Below are 17,784 nucleotides of genomic sequence, written 5' to 3' on the forward strand. Positions count from 1 at the left end.
TCATTTCTGGTACAGAACGAAGTGAATTAGAACGTGCTTCCAAATCTCATTTGCTGTACATTAAACTCAGTTAGTTCATTTTCCATATAGCAAAATGAGTAAGCTGGGGAGGCTTGTTTGAACACCTATTTATCTTGGCCAAATACTTTCTTCTAGCATCTTGAAGTCATTTATTTGGCCATGTTGGTACTATAAGCAAAATGAGTTTTTCTATAATAGTGACATAAATCCTTAACTTCCAATAGAAGATTGGATTAAATAGGATTTGGGTGGGGGGAAGGTGGACGGGGGGTGGTATATTCCAACTACTTCTTATCAAAACCAGTGTAATTTTCAGTACAGACTGAGTAGTGGTTTGAAACATCATCTATCCAGAGTCCGCCTGAGGGTAGAATATAGGATTCATAGTGGAGTATCATCAGAAACTACCCTGCAGAATTGGGATCAGAACCATGATCTTTTGAAAACAAATCATGGAAGAAGTCATGGAATCCTGACACAATGGGAATTGTGTCTCATTTTGAGTCACTACTGGTATTATCCAATCCCTAGCCTTCAGATCCATACGACTGACCCTGGATGGGGAATTTGATGCTGTTATTCTTATGGAACTGATAGAACTGGAAATCACATAAACTGTAGTAAGCTCATTTATTGATATTTGAATAACTTTATGGACCATGCTTGGGTTAATGATAGGGCAGAAATGCCATTAAATCAGAATACTATTAGTTAATCCACTGGTGACATGCATTAGTGATACTTGAAATATTGTACAGTAGTGAGGACTTTTGTAGTTTTAGCTCATCCCCCTATTAAGATTTGTAGGTGTTTCTTACATGAACTTAATTTTCTCCCTTCACCCTCAGCGAATGACTCAGATCCCTTTAACCTACCAGGAGACACGCTTGAGAAGGCTTTCTGTTAATGGAACACGACTGCTGTGTTCTCTTTCAAAATGCAATACAGTTACTTTGGAATTACAGGTCTACTATGTGACAAAAAACATCCTCAGTTGAGATGGAGATTGCACAGTTTACTGGAAATGTGAATAATACTTCCTTTATTTACTCTAGGGTTCATGGTTGGGAGTAGAAGCACAGCAAAGAGAGGGGACTGTTCAAGAAAGTATTGGATTAATCTGAGGTCCTTCCCCTTCATAACTGATTTATCTTTTGCTGAGAATTCATCAGTTCCATATCATGGAAGATATGCTCAGGAAATGACAGCTACCTGTTAGAAATATCTTTGGTGCTCACCCTGACAGCACGTATACTAAAACATTGGAATGGTACAGAGGAGATCAGCCCCTGTGAAAACAAATTCATGAAGCATTCCATATTTTTAGGCTAAAGTTATGGTGGTAATGATCTTGTAATAATTACATATAGCAAATCATCAAGTTGTACACCTTAAAATACAATGTTAGGTGTCCATTATATCTCAATAAAACTGGGAAAAAAGGGAAATATTTGTGTTTGGAGGCTGGAGGGAGGGCCATAGGGTCAGATAAGCAGTCCCATCTTTTGAAACTATAGACAAGAGTTCAGCAAGAAGCTGAAAATGCAGTATACTGTATTAAACACATGTGTAGGTACCTGAAATCTGGCATCCTTTTAAAACCAAGTGGTTAAGAGGGTGTAAATGTTAGTATTCCATTGCCATCCCTGCCACCACAAATCTACAGCCTACTATTTTCCTACCATACATTTCCTAATGATGCTTCTGTTGATAGAAAGCCCCAGTCATTTTTTATTAATGGATGCTGTGACTTCTTCTTACTCTCTTTCCATTGGCACAGCATTTACTGATTAAGGATGCTGGGTGAGTCAGAATATTCCTTGCATAATGATTGGTTACTTGGAATGGGTACCAGCTCTTCCTTTGTGATAAAGAACAGTGTATATAAATAAGGGTAAGAGATTTTCTTGATGCTCAAGGTCTTTGGTCTGAGTTACAGACTATAAATTTCCTGGACCACATCTAGATGCAGGACTTCCACCGAAGTCAACAGAAGTTTTAAAAAAAAATAATGGCAGGAAAATGCACTATTATTATTTATTATTATTTCTTTTTGACTGCTCTGAAGATAATTTGGTGCATAAAGTATTGAAGAAGTTTTGGGTTTTTCCAGTGACTCATTTTCATGCAAATGTTTATCACATTTCTGGGTATTGTTTTCCTCTATCATATATATTTCCATCTTCCATGGGTAAATCAACATCTTCATCCATATTGCACATTCAGCGGCTGTAAATTCAGCCTGTATTCTCATTAAATGTTACGAATATGTGATTTTCATTTATGATTTTAGCGGGTGTTTCTGAAATTTCTACAGCAGCATCTGGCCAGGAAATAGTGTCTGTGAATCAGAATTACTACACCTAATTTTATTTTTCTTCTGTATACTCATTTCTCTAGTCCTTTCCTAGCCAACAGGAGACAATGTGGATTCTTTTCTATCCTAATTCTCAGATACCTCTCTCATGTATAGACCTTAGGTTTGATTTTGCTTTTCCTGTTTTGTGTGGTTCAGGGAACAATGGAAGCAAATTCTGAGTCCCCGCCCCTTCTTCCCTGCCAGCACTCACATCTAAGCCACCGCTGTGGTTTAATCAGACCTGTGCAAGCACCTTCTAAGAGGTTTTTCACTACCTTCAGCTTTAGTCCCTTCTAATCTCTTGGTGCCGCTGTTAGAATGATCTTTTAAAAACACAGAGATGATTCTGCATCTCCCTGCCTAAAACCCTTCTTATTGTCCTCAGGATAAAGACCAAATTCTTGGACTTGGCTTCTGGAGCTCTTCATACTCTGGTCCTGACTTGCCTCTGAGGACGATTGTTCCGCCCTCTCTTTCCCTCTATGCTCCAACCACAGGGCTCAGCTTTCAGACCCCAACAATATCACTTTCTTCACTGCCAGACCTTTGTATGTGCTCTTCCATTTGTTTGGCTCACTGTTCTACTTCACCTGCTCCTGGATATATCCTACTCATCCTTTGGCTTAAAGTCCCCTCTTCTGAACGGCCCCTCTTACTGCCATCCATGGACTCTCTATTCCCACTGGATCCTGCACTTGACCTTTCAAAACAGCCATCACTCCTGTGACTTTTTGGTGCCTATCTTCCCCAACAGATTGGTCTGATCCCAGCACCTTGCACATAAAAGGTGTTTGGGCACCTAGTGGAAATGTAATGGATGTTTGCTGACTTCACTTTAGTATTGTTCTACTACTGACCTTGATTATTCTCTTCCACTATCCTTGGATATGCGTTTGTCTCTTTCCAAGGAAACAATGGGATGCTCTTCTTTTGAAATTGCACAAGTACTCATTGTCTTTTATCCTTCTTCTCTGGAGTAGCTTCCTGAGCTAATTTTCACTCTGAGAGCCCAGTTTGCTTTGGAGTGACTGGAACATCCATGTGTGAGTGGAAGACTACTAGCCTGAGAGGAGAGGCTTGAGTTTGAATTCACCTATGACATTAATTGGGCTTTTAACTCTGGGCAAATTGTTGAATCTCTATGGTTATTATTCCCCTAGGCCACAAAATGAGAGGAACAGACTGGATACTGAGAAGCCATTTTGTGTACTTTAGGGGAGATTTAGCCCATTTAGATAACATGATTGAAAGGTGAACAAATGGAAATTCAGCACATCTTATTACAGTGAATGCTAGATTTTGATCTAGAGAGGGCTGAAGACAGGCTGTTTCCTCTAGTATGTGCCTTTTCCCCATTGCTCTGTGATTCACAGAAGCCCTGAGCAGTTGTGACTCAGAAGAGAGAGCTGATGACAGACATATATGAAACATGCTCTCACATGGATTAGTGACAAGCCAGGGTAGTATATGGCCACATGGTAGAGGTTGGGAGGGTAGGGTGGAGTGATGGGGGGTGATTGTTATTGTCTGCCATATAATCATAGTGTCTTTCCTTATATAATAGTCACATTGCTAAAGAGTGTTTAATGCATAATTAGTGAAAAGGCATAAGATTTACAATTAGTCTAATTAAGGTATAAATTCCAGCTCCATCACCTTAGTCTGTGTGTGTTGTGTGTGTATGTGTGTGTGTGAGAGAGAGACAGAGAGAGAAAAAGAGAGAGATCAATCCAAGGCAATGAATTTGATTTCTATAAGTCTCAGTTTCCTCCTCTGCACATTTATGACAGTAACTCTGTCATAAAGTTGTTTAAGGATTTTATAAGATAATATGGCTTGTGTCCATTTAGCATGCCTTCTGTCTTGTGATAATACTTCTCTAGAGGAACTGTTCCTTTTTACTTACTGACCCTGATGTGAGGTCAATCAAGTAGTAACTGGGTGCTCTTTGGAAGCCTACTCCCAATATCCTGAAAGCGAGGGATCTGTAGATAAATTGAGCCTGAGCAATCCGAATATAGTCCTGGATCTTTGAAACTGAAGCTGAAGTGAGGCTTTCTGGTGGTGATGGTGAGAAAATGCAGACTCAGAAGCTGCTGGCAGCTGGGGTGCTACCTTCTTAGAGATTCCTGATTTGCAGAAGACATGGATGTAGGTGAGGTAACTGAGAGAAAAGATCCTGGTACCATCACATCTTTCTTTCTAGCCATTCCCAATTACACTTTTCCTTTTCCTTGTCATCTGAGTCAATAAATTCACCTTTTTGCGTAAGCCAGCTCAAATTACATGCCTTTAATTTACATATCAAAGAGTCAGGACTAATAGAGTAGCATACTGTAGATCCTGAGGGGACCTTAGTTCTTTTCTTCACACAAATATGATCTTATTTTTTTGTTTCCTCTTAGGATAAGTCCAGGCATTATCAGTTGAAAAAATCAAGAGTTCCTATATTCCAAATTCCAAGTTTTTAATATATTAGTGATCTCTCCTTTTGCTTTCCTCCACAGATTCAGCTACTAATCTAAACAATATTTTTTATACTTTGGGAGCTTTAAAATATAACAGATGTGGATATTTAAATATACTGATGTATATTATTGCAGAGTATAAAATTGGTACAATATTTCTAGGTGGCGCTTTTGTTATAAGTACCTAAAAGTTTTGTTTATACTCTTTTACTCATGAACTCCATTTTTGGTACTCCATCCTGTTGAAATAAGCCTGAATATGAACGATGCTATATGTACAAATATATTTATTGTAGCTTAATTTATAAGGATGAAAATAAAACAATGAATGTTAAAATTTTAGAGGCTATTTAAATTGCATGTAGCCTTTTAAAGAATTTTTATAATATTTGATGACATGAGAAAACTCTGATATATTTTTTAGAAAAAATAGAGGCCATAAAATAATATATACAATATAATTCTGATCTACAGTACACACACACACACAAGTGTGTGTGTTCAGAGTTACATGGCAAAAATACCAACAATGGTTCTTCTCTAGGCAATTGCATTACTTAGTGTATGGAAAACATTGTGACTGATTCTCCAGCATTCATCCCATTATCCCCCCATACCTCCACACCATGTGCAGCAGCCAAGCAATTTGGTGACATTGAACTTCACCTTGAGTTCCATTGGTGGTCGATCACTGTGTGAGATCAATCAGCATGATCCCATCCCTCTAGTGATGGTTATTAGGTTATATGTGGACACATATCCAGGCATGAGCCATTTAATGAAAAGCATTATTTTGGTGTTAATGTCTAGTTCAGAGATAGGCAGATAATTTCATTGGATATAATCAGAAAAAGTTGAAAGACTTTTGTGGGTAGGAGATACCCAGTCTCTCTCCCTGACATGGATAAGGACACCTGGAGTTCTAGGTGATATTGGAAGAGATTTTATGATCTTAGGGGGAAGTTGGCCTTAGTGAACTATCACAGGGAGGACAGAGCAGAGGAGGCATGAGACCTTTTATGTGGTGGCATTGTTACATTTCTGAATCATAACATTAAAGTCTGCCCTAATTTTAGAATGAGCTAACATATTACCTAATTAATTAGGCTAGGTGGCATTGAGGTTTTCATTACATGAAAATAAAATAGATCAAACTTAAATTATTTTCATTTTGTTTCTTCTTTTCTATTATTTTTAAAGATTTTTTTCCATGGAACACATATTCCTTTTATAATTAAAGGTTTTTTATTATAAAAATTGCTATTAGCCAAAAACTGGCAAAGACCCATTAAGTCAGTGTGTATTCTTCTCTCCTTTTTCACTCTCCCCCTTCTTCTGAACCTCTTTCAATTCTCTTCCCCAAATTCCCACAAGAGCCAGAGAAGCCAAAAAAATGTCAAAATTTTGTCACTCCATTAATTAGGAGACTTGAATTGGGCGAGGCACAACCTACATTCTGTGAAGTTGATTGGCAAGTGACTGGCAGAGGTACCTTCTTGCTAATGGGGCAGTGGCAGAGATGAGATGATCACCACTGTTTATTAGCATATGGCTCATTCTAAGTCTGTGTGTGGAAACCTGGGAGGATTCAGAAACACTGGTTATCACATGCTGACCAAAGAAACTCCAAAGCCAGGCTCTAGAACTCCCTTGCAAACGTGACAGTGTGATCAAAGGAAGCAACCTCATGAGCAATATGGATTGCTAATGCTAAAGTAAATTTAGCCTAGACTTATATTCACATCTAATGAGTTGCAGTCACATCAAATTGATTACGATTTATAAGGCATGATGCATTGGAGAGAGGGTACTTTTTGAGAGAGGTGAGCCTGTAGTAAATGGTGAGCATGGAGATGAGTAGCTCCAAATTCTATTGAGAAGGTGATTCAGAAATGGACCCGGAGAGGAACAAGGGAGCCAGTGGCGGCATCTTTAAGATATCAAGTGGACAGCTGTAATAAATCCTGCCTTGGGGAAGAAGAATGCTCCCTGGCAGTATCGGTCTAATGATGGCACCCCTATCTCTATTTCCCCACACCCCATTGCTCCTGGGTCCAGATTATATGCACTGTGGGGCTGCCATTAACTAGATGTGGAATCTTAGGCCAGCCACTTAACCTCTCTGTCCTTGAGTTTTTTCATCTGTAAAAGGGCTGAGAATAGGTCCAAAGTACTTCTAAGGATTCTGTGTGCTCTCCTGTTGGTCCATCCTCCTGCCTGTCTGCACAAAGCAGCCAATGAGGGAAACCTCAGGAGCCTGTGCACTCTGCAGCACAGTGTTGATTCCCCTGCTGGTGAGGAAGGCAGCCTCCCAAAGTGGTGCTCTCAGGGAGGCAGGGGGCTTTTGAAGTTGATGCTGCTCTCCTTGCAGCTGCTCTGCAGAGGGGAAAAAACCTGGATTTTAAAGAAGCAAATGGTCTTTTTTTTTTTTTTTTTTTTTTTTAACAAAATTAACTCACAGCTGCAAGCAGCACAATGAAAGCACATTTTAAAATAATCAGATGCTTTTGGGGCCTCCTTCTGCTGCCAGAACAACTTCAGTCCGAGCTGTTGCAGACTGCCTGTCAAGGCTGCAGCCTCAGGCACCAACTGTCCAGGGGTGAAATGGGGCCTAAAGCTGTTGATGTCAGAAAAGAGGCTGAAAGTTTTATGATCTTGGGGACCCTAAAGGCCTCAGCTGTTTGTTTGTTGTTCTAATTAGGATGCATTATATATATATTTGAAAGGCATCTGACAGCTAATAGGTTGTTTTTAAAGGGTCATTTCATTAAACACTTTTAAAAAATGTTTAGAGATTTTTTACATTCCATTTAATCAACTAATCTTTATTTTATAACAGTAATAAAATGTGAGCCCATGCAGTTACTGAAAGGTGCTTGAGATGACCAAGGTCTAAAGTCAAGTTAGTTTCTGAACTTCTACCTGTACTTGGTACATTGATTTTAAGATAAGGTTGCTGTGTATTTAGAGAGTTGTTTACAGTACTCTACTCCACCATAATGTGTCTGCATAAGAATTTCTGCATGTTGTTTAGGCTGCTAAGTTAACCTCAGAAGAAAAAGAAGTAATGGAGTTGAATATTTTGAGAAAAGCTTAATGAGATATTTAACACGTTGAAGAGGCCAACTTTGTCTAAGAGAATTAAGATAATCATCATGAGGAGCTGAAGGCCAAGAATCCCCTTGGTAGCTAGGGCTGGGTACAGGGATTTATAGTCAGGTGACCTCAGGGCAAATTTTTTCCAGGCCATCTATTAATGGTGTGACCCTAAGCAGGGCCCTGCATCTTCTAGATTTCTTGCCTGCCCAGCAGAGATAATAATCACTACTTTATGTGATGTCTTGAGGACCAAATAGGAGTGCCTAAATATAGTGCTTATATTAAAAGTCTGGCCTGACAAATCTTTATTGAGCATTTACTATGTTTTTAATAAATGCTTCCTTTTCTTTATATTAAAGCCCAGATTTATCAGTCAAGTCTCAGAAGGATGAATGGGTTTAGCATCTCCTGAAAATTGGAAGAAGAGATGTAGGACAAATGAAAAAGCAATAGTGCGTAGAAAACAATGGGCTTTTTCACTTCAAGATTAAAAATATCACCAAGTTGAAAAACGTTTTTATATAAACTAAGGGATGCTCTATATTTAGGAGGTTTTAAAGGAAAACCAGGGAAAAATTGAAACTGATCTAATCTCTTGAGATTGTGGTTTTCAAAGTAAATCACGTGTTTACGTCAGGGCCAGGAACCTGGCTGTAATTGAAAGACAATTTCTTTGTTCTTATTATAATTAGTAATGATACCATCTTATTTTGGATTTCAAAGACAGCCAGATTACTACTGTCATAATTAAAAGTATTGGCTAGAACCCATTTATGTGGTTAAGGCCTGAACCTGCCTTTCTTTAACTGGGTGGTTATAACAGCAATGATAATAATAATGTCACAGTTGTTCTAAGCTCTGTACATATAATAACTCATTAATACTCATAACAACTCTTGTGGCAGTTAATTTCTCATCCTGTATTACAAGTAAAGAAAGAAACTGAGACACAAAGAGTTTTTAAATGACTTATCCAAGATCATATAGTTTAGTGGTAGAGGCAGAATTTGGAGAAAGGCAACTGGCTCCAGAGTCTAGACTTAACCCACTTATTAGAAGATCATTTTTTTTAAACCGTGCATTACGTGTCACAAGCTGTCTTGAATCATGATAAGTCATACTAAATACTTAAAATCTGGGTTATATATTTATAGTTTGGAACAAACATATTCCTTAATGTTTGTGGTGGTATTAACAATTGGTATCTAGAGAAGGTACATTTAGGAATATACCAATTCTTCTATTATGCATATAGATGTATATGCACAATATTTTTTATTGTGATATTGCTGTTTGGTTTCTTTGTAAGTTGGAGAAAAGTCCATCGTGTCACAGGGTGTCAGCCACTCATAAGTCAAAAACTCTCATTCACAAATATATCTGTTACATTGTGAGTACAGTACAAGATGCAATTTCAAGAGACTAACGGGAATTTCCCTTTGACAAACCTTTATTCCTTTTTTTTAAAAATAAATTTATTTTTTATTGGTGTTCAATTTGCCAACATATAGAATAACAAACACCCAGTGCTCATTCCATCAAGTGCCCCCCTCAGTGCCCATCACCCAGTCACCCCCACCCCCCACCCACCTCCCCTTCCACCACCCCTAGTTCATTTCCCAGAGTTATGAGTCTCTCATGTTCTGTCTCCCTTTCTGATATTTCCCACTCATTTTTTCTTTCCCCTTTATTCCCTTTCACTATTTTTTATTTCCCCAAGTGAATGAGACCATATAATGTTTGTCCTTCTCTGATTGACTTATTTCACTTAGCATAATACCCTCCAGTTCCATCCACGTGGATGGAACAAACCTTTATTCCTGTCTTTAGAAACTTAAGGGCTAATGAGTCATGTCACCTAAAAACTGAAAGAACAAAGAAAATGAAAATTGCGGAATACATGCCTATGTATACTATAAATAAAATCGAATAAACTATTCTGTTTCTAAATACCTCTCAAATCCATTTCCTCTACCCAGTCCTGGCCCTTTACTTCCCTGATCCTAACTCTGATCCTTATCACTTGCTCATACTGTGTAGCAATAGCCTCCTATTTGGTTACTCTTCTTTTAATATTTTCCATTTTACATAGTATTTCCAGGTGATCCTGATGAAACAGAATAATTACCCAATTGCTGTTGCTGAGAACCTTCCCCTGACTCTACCTCCACATAATAAAGCTTGAACTCTTTAGAATGACATAGAAGGCCCTGTATAAAATCCTCTGATTAGTTTTCCAGCCCTTTCTTTCCTGATACACTGTGCCCTTCATGCTTTACTCTTTCAAGCATGTGGAATGCCTTTTCTGCTCTTGTCTGCAGGGAGAAATCCAGTGAATGCTTTCAGACTGAATTGAACCATCACCTCATTGGAGAATCCTCCATTGACCACCTCTTTACTTGTCTCTTACTCAGAAATAATTTTCTCACCTCTGTGCTTCCATTGCACTTTATACAAACCTTTGTTATGGTCTTTCTGATGGTGCTTTATAATTCTTTGACTACATCTCGATCTTCCACTGGAGGAAGGGCTCTGTAATGTTAAGGATTGTATCCTCATGCTCTATCTGCAGTATCTAATGCAATGTCTGACACAGAAAGTGTATTCAATAAATGATTGTGATTGAGGGATGAATGGATCAATGGATGATGGAGCGAATTATATTGCTTAAATAGAGAATTTTGGAAATTTTCTCTAAGAGTCTTTAATGAACTCACTTAAATATCTGTTTAAATGAAATAGAACGCATGTCATGGACTAGTTGGCACAAAATCTGGGTCTGGTCCAAGACTATCCCAATTTGGTCCAGTGGCCTTGGACAGATCACATAACCTGTCAGTGCCCCACAATTCATCTGGAAGATAAGGATGCATGTATATAAACTCTCCAAGGTTGCCATTAGGATTGAATAAAAATAATTCAGGGTCAAAATACTTTTGAAAAATATAGATAAGGCGTTTCAGCAAAGCTTCTAATGACCAGACCTTATGTCTAATTCTGTGTCCAGGAGGCATAACATATATGTTTCTGTGCTCTTTATCACTCACGGTCATCTGCTTGTCCCTTTAATTGCTCTGGGTCATTGAAGATGCTCTAGAAAGTTACTTTTACCAGGTCAGTATGCTCATAAGCAGAATCTATAATTGCAAAGAGATTCTTAGAAAATATAGTACACATTCAGTACGAAAAGAGCATGCCTATATTAGACCATCAAAAGTCAAAGGCATAATTTGAAATGATGAACGTATCCATTTTAAGTTACACATTACTTTGCATAGTTAATATCACTGTAATTAGTCATAGTTCCTATAATTTATTGAAAAAGATGCTCATCCCCTCCAGTGTACTACAGTGATGAATGTTGGGAGAGCAACTTTGGAAGCTGGAATCAAGAAAATGAGTAACAGTTGGAGAATTAGTATGTAAATCAATAATACCCTTTCTTCTTCATCTTGAAACCAGGATTTTCATGGTACACGACAAAATCAGAGAGCTCCCACAAGTTAGAGCTGTCACCGCACCCCACAGAACTAGGCAGGCCGCTTCAACTGTAGGAAATGTTTAAAATCCTCTCAAACATTTGAGTAAATCTCTAGTAAATATTTAAACTCTGTATAACTAGTCACAAATAAATTAAGCTGATTTTATGCAGTCTCTCTAATTAGAAGGGCACAGCATTTGTTGAAACGTGATTAGTATTATTCATTAAGCAAAAAATTCTCATTTGTATCTTATTATCACTATTCTGCATAAACCAACACAATTTGTCATGAACTCCCTCATTTGCTGTATCCTCAAAAAGCAGATTATGCTTATTTTTCATTTGGACAGTGGAAAATCAAGCCAGGTGTTTGGCAGCACCAGAGTGTTCAGGTGTAACTGTGCCAGTGATGGAACATTACGAGCAGCGTGGATGAAGAATGAGGCATGGAGAATCTTGGGACTGAGGTGCCTTGAGGCCCATCCCTTCTGAGTGCCCCTGCTGATGAGACAGGTGTTGCACAGGGCTGCTGGGAGGGGAGAGGGAAACAGAAAAGAAACTTTTTTGTCATGTCAGATCTTTTCCCTTCCGTCAGAATCTGAAAATGCTTGCTTGAATTCCTGCAGCGTTCAAGCCATGGGCATGTGTGGTATAAAAGCACTAACAGCCGTATCTTTGTTTAAAATATTTCCAAAGCATAAAAATTCAGCTCCATGATTTGTCTAGAACTGTCTGTCTGTCTAGACACATAAGCGCTGTACATATTTAGCTTTTTAGGCTTCTAGATATTAACAAGTAAGACAAAGACTATATTGTATTAACTGGACCAAAGGGGACTGAGGGCTGCTTTTCCTCCTCTGCGATCTGTTCGTTTTGTCTTTAGAATCTTCTTTGTTCTCTGGCTCAGGTTAGAGGCTCCATTAGGGCTTGTGATTGCAGCTCCTTTATGATTCTGACAGAAATAGGGGTGTGAATGCAGTAAGGTCTATAAAATAGTGGTGTGATGATAGGAAATTATTTTTTAAGGTAGTAGTGGGCCTAAATATGCTATTTCAAATCCTGTCTGTTCTTTGGGAACTTGAGAGCTATGACGAACTGGGTGCTGTTTGGTCTGTATATCAGTTTCTCCCTTTTTGTGTCTCTATTCCTTGTTGTTCCTTCACTAATCCTCTCTTGTTTTTGTAAATACTTTGCCTTTCCCAGGCCTTACTCCCTACTACTCCTGATGTGCTTGATTTCCTTAGAGACCAGTCACATGGAATAGGATAGGGAAAATATCTTGAAAGATATCATTGGAGAGAATGTGTACATAAAAACATACACAGCAAAGGGGTGACAGATGATTGTGGTCTTCAAATGTCTACAGAGTACTTGACTGTGGAGTAACTGCAAAAGCCACTCTAAAGCAAACGGAGAAGAAACAGAGAGGCAAATTATGGCTCTGCTTGAGGAAGCACTCTGTAATAGAGGTGTCCAGATATGGACTAGGCTGGTCTGTGAGGTGGTGAGCTCCTTAACACCAGAAAGAGTAACCAAGTTGCATTCCATTACAACTTTTGATGTTTTCCTTTATTGGAAAGGTTATGCTCAGTGGCTTCCATCAAGAAATCTGGGAGATTAAAAAAAAAAAAAAAAAAAAAGAAATCTGGGAGAATCTCCATGGTGAAAGAATTTCAAAATATTAAAGAATCTCAAGTTCTTGCTCTTATGCTCCTCGCGTTTCCTGAAACCTGCAAAATAGTTTACCTGCTACCACATGTTACCTGGCAAATATTCTGTTAACACTTGGAGTGGCTGGTCAATGCTGAGAGACCAGTATAATGCATGGCATTTTTAACTCCAGCTTTAGGGTGCTCTTGGTCAAATTTCATCCAGAAACCTAACCAGTAGACTAAGGGCCTCCTGTTACCGCCCTGTAGCCAATGCATAGCTACAAAGAAGTTAGTGGTCCATCCAGAAGTCATCCTCTGCTATCACAGTATTTCCTTGTCTTCCGCATGAATGAAGACTTGTCCAAACACAGATCTGGGGTATCATATTTGGATGTAAATAGTTTATCTACTTTGAAGACTTTTAATAAGTTTAAATATATTCAAGAGTATCCCTATATGAGGTAGAATTAATTACAAATCCAAGGGATAAATATATTATCTTGCCAAGTAGGAAATTAGTTGTGAGCTTAGTTTATTGGACAGATTGAATGAAAATTATGAAACTTTTTTTAAGATTTTATTTATTTATTCATGAGAGAGACACAGAGAGAAGCAGAGACATAGGCAGAGGGAGAAGTAGGCTCCCTGTGATGAGCCTGATGTGGGACTTCATCCCAGGACCCCAGGATCATGACCTGAGTCAAAGGCAGATGCTCAATCACTGAGCCATCCAGGTGCCCCGAAAATTATCAAACTTTTATTTATTTTTTTATTTTTATTTTTTTTTAATTATCAAACTTTTAAATGAGGTTTCTTAAATTGTGTTCAGGGATCACCTATTATTGAAAAACAGATTCCTGGGCCCAGTCCCATATTTATTATATTAGTTTTTTATTGCTGTGTAACAAATGACCACTAATTTAGCAGTGTAAAACTACACATATTTAGTATATTCCAGTTCTGATGTCCCAAGTTTGGGCCATATGGCTAGGTGTTCTTTGTTTATGGTCTAACTAGGGTAGCTTCTTACTGAAGACTCGGGGAAAAGTCCAGTTCAAATCTGATTTAGTTGTTGGCAAAATTCAGATTCATGCTGTGAGCTGAGGGCAGTTTTCTGTTGTTGGAAGCCACCCACATATTTTTCCCACCCAGCCCTTCCCATATTCAAACCAGCTAAGGCACATGGAATCCTTTCTGTACTTGGAATCTCTCTGACTTTTTTTGCTGTTGCGTGTCAGATAAAACTCTCTGCTTCTGAAGCACTCATATGATTAGTGTAGGCCCAACTAGATAATCTCCACATTTTAAGGTGTGCCAGCTTGAGACTTTAATTACATCTGCAGAATCCCTTCATAGCAGTACCTCGATTAGTGCTTAATTGAATAAGCGGGGTATGGGAATTGTGGGGGGCCCATTTTTAGAATTCTGTCTACCACACCTACTAAATCAGCATCTCTTCAGGGGAGCCAATGAAATCTATCTTTTTAACGGCACTCCAAGTGATTCTGATGAATAATAAACTTTGAGAACTACTGGCTTAGAAGAATAATAAGTAAAGCAGTGAACATTAGGTATTAGGTGACTGATGTAGAAAATTGTTATAGGAATTCCAAATGAGGGACCACTGAAGACTGAAGATGCTGAAGATTACAGGGATGCTTGTGGACAAACTGGACATGCAGAAAGGAACAGCAGGTTTTCCAGGCAGGGCAGAAGGTATGAGCAGAGATTTGAACTTGGGAAAACTTGTAATTGACCTTTCAGAGAACAATTAAATTGAGTCAGGTTGGAGTGGAGAGGTATGTAATTGTGATTTCGGGGAGAAGGTGTGGAGCTGAGATTATATTAACCTGTAGGACCTTGATTGCCAGGTCAAGGAGTTGAAATAAAGGGTAATCACTGAAAGTTTTTAATAATAATTATGTTTAAAAGGCAGTGTAGTTTTATTCACTTTACCTCATTTACTCACTGAATTTCTCTGCAGTTGAGGGTTATATTTTGATTTACTTTTAGTAAAATAAGTGTCTTGGTTGGATTCCCATGATGGCCAAACATTTTTATTCATGGGGATGAAGAAGGAAGGAGGTTTTCAAGTTGTTAGAAATGAATTGACATTTGGAAAAGGGTAAAATAGTTCAGGGTCAGACTCTGGTTGAGGGAAAGTAAGAGTGACAGTCTGAATCTCTTTCATAGGTACCTTTCTACATTTCTTATCCCTAAAATGTTTTCTACTCATCATCTTCCAGGTATAAATGTATTCCAAAGACCCAAGATCCTTAATGGGGACCTGTGGGGGAGGGGAGTGTTATTAGTCACTACATAGTCATTAGATTTGAAAGATGAGAGTTTTGTAGCTTGGAACAGAAGGTGCACTACCTTGGAGCCAGGTTCGATAACTCTGAGTTCCAGATGAAGACTGCAGATACAGGAGGGTATCATCTGACAAGCATCTTAAGCAGATGGATGACAGAGTGGGTGCATTGGAGAGTATTGTTAATTTAATGAGTCCAGATAATACTGCTTTAAAATTGAAAGAAAGCCACTGGGAAACAGCTGACAAAGCTGTTACTAGTGGGTTTCTGGCCTCTTGGTAGATCTACATGGGGAAAAGGGGAGGAACATGTGTAGTTCTAAGTTCTGAAAAACTAAATTTGCTTCTCAGAAGAGGTAGTATAGACCTTACCCCTTGGCATTTTTGAGGATTTGATCAAATTCTCTTCTCAGGAAGGTGGGGAATCACTTTATTTTAGTGGCAATTCTAAATCTTGTGTTTAAATATTGAATTACAGAAAAGGTTATCTGGACTCTTTCTTCCCCTAGGTTTAGTGAACCAAAACCCCAGAAACATTGAGCCCATGAAGTTCATCTAATCCCATTATCTCTGAAATTCATTATTTTACTTACTCATTTAATGATCAAGAATAGCTGTATCAAAAAACAAACAAACAAACAAACAAACAAACAAAAAGAATAGCTGTATCATGCTAGAGGTTCTAGAACTGTAAAGATGATTCAAATACATCCCTGTCTCATGGAGCTCATGCTCTACTTTAGGAAATAAACAACAAAGCAGGGTTCTACTGTAAGCTGGGCCTGCACTATTGCCCCAGCAGCAATGAGACATGAACAGATGGTAAGAGTAGGGGCTTGTCACTACTTGTCTCCTTCACCAGCAGAAAGCTGATGCTTCACCTCCACCTGAAATCAATGAAACTGAACAAAGTAGAGTGCGTTGGTACTAGTCACCCCCAAGCTTTTGTCCTCCTTATAACAGTAGGTGGAGTGGGGAACCCAACTGAGCTTATACCCCCAACTTGGAAGGGATGAGGTGGTGCAAATCAGTGCTCTACTTTAAGCAGAAAGGTCTCTTGGAGGCTGAAGAGGGAGCTAAACTTCCATACTACCCATTTCCAATGAGGCAGTATGAATCAGTGCTCCATTTTTGCCTGGGTAATGTCAGCAGGGTCCAGTGGGATGCTGGATATACACACTCACCTAGCACTCATACTATACTTCAGTAGGGGGACTGTCTACAAAACAGAGGATCAAATAGGATTGAGAACCCACCAATACTAATATCCAAAATATCTGGATACAGTAAAAAAAAAAAATCACTCATCCAGAACCACAAAAATCACAACTTGAAATGATAATCAAGAGACACCAACACCAAGATGAATCAGAGGTTGGAATTGTCTGACAAGAATTCCAAAGCAGGGACGCCTGGGTGGCTCAGTGTTTAAGTGCCTGCCTTCAGCTCAGGGCGTGATCCTGGGGTCCCGGGATGTAGTCCCACATCAGGCTCCCTGTCTATGTCTCTGCCTCTCTCTCTCTCTCTATCTCTCTCTCTCTTTCTTTCTTTATTAAATTTATTTAATAAATAAATAAAATTGTAAAAAAAAAAAAATTCCAAAACAGCCATTGTAAAAATATTTCAATAGCAATGACAAATTCTATTGAATCAAATGAAAAACAAGAAAATCTTAGCAAAGAAATAGAAGTTAAAAAAATATCCAAATGGAATTATATAACTGAAAATTATTGGAAGCAAAATAAAATACTGGGTGGGCTCAGTGGTAGAGAACAGATAACAAAGGATAGAATTAAAAAAAAAGGATAGAATCAATGGATTTGAGGACAGATCAATAAAATTTACACAACTTAAATAACAGAAAACATAGACATAAAGAAGGAGAGAGAAGAAAAGAAACAGAAAATATTTAAAGAAATAATGTCTGAAAATTTCCTAAATTTGATGAATGACCTGTATCTACATATTTGACAATCTAAGCAAAACCTAAGTGGGATAAAGCCAAAGAAATCTATGCGAAGATACATTAAAATTAAACTTCGAAAATTGAATACAAAGAAAAAACATTGAAAGCAGCTACAGATAAATGACACATTATTTATCAGTGGAATTGAGCATCAGTTTGAATTCAACATTGAATGAAGTGATAGTGAATTTCTCATCTGAAACACAGAAGGCCAGGAAAAGGTGGCACAGAATTTCTGAAGAGCTGAAAGAAAAGAATAGTCAACCTAGAATTTTATATCCAGCAGAAATATCCTTTAAGGATGAAGACAAAAATCAACAGTCTCAGATGAAACCTGAACAGAAAGGAAATGAAAACAGAAGGAGGCTTGGAACTTAAGAAAGGAAAAAAACATCAGAAAATATAAAAATCAGGGTAAATAGACTGT

At 38.3% G+C, this 17,784-nt stretch overlaps 1 long non-coding RNA gene across 1 annotated transcript in view; it reads left to right on the top strand.

Moving 5' to 3' along the window:
* The first annotated feature begins 531 nt into the window (after window positions 1–531).
* LOC112640928 (uncharacterized) overlaps window positions 532–17,784 on the top strand; it is a 61,027-nt gene continuing 43,774 nt past the window's right edge. The window contains exon 1 of the long non-coding RNA XR_007411531.1: window positions 532–641. This is a non-coding gene — a long non-coding RNA (uncharacterized LOC112640928). The remainder of the gene's footprint in view (window positions 642–17,784) is intronic.

Source organism: Canis lupus, chromosome 6, assembly GCF_003254725.2.
Source record: "Canis lupus dingo isolate Sandy chromosome 6, ASM325472v2, whole genome shotgun sequence".
NCBI lineage: Eukaryota > Metazoa > Chordata > Mammalia > Carnivora > Canidae > Canis > Canis lupus.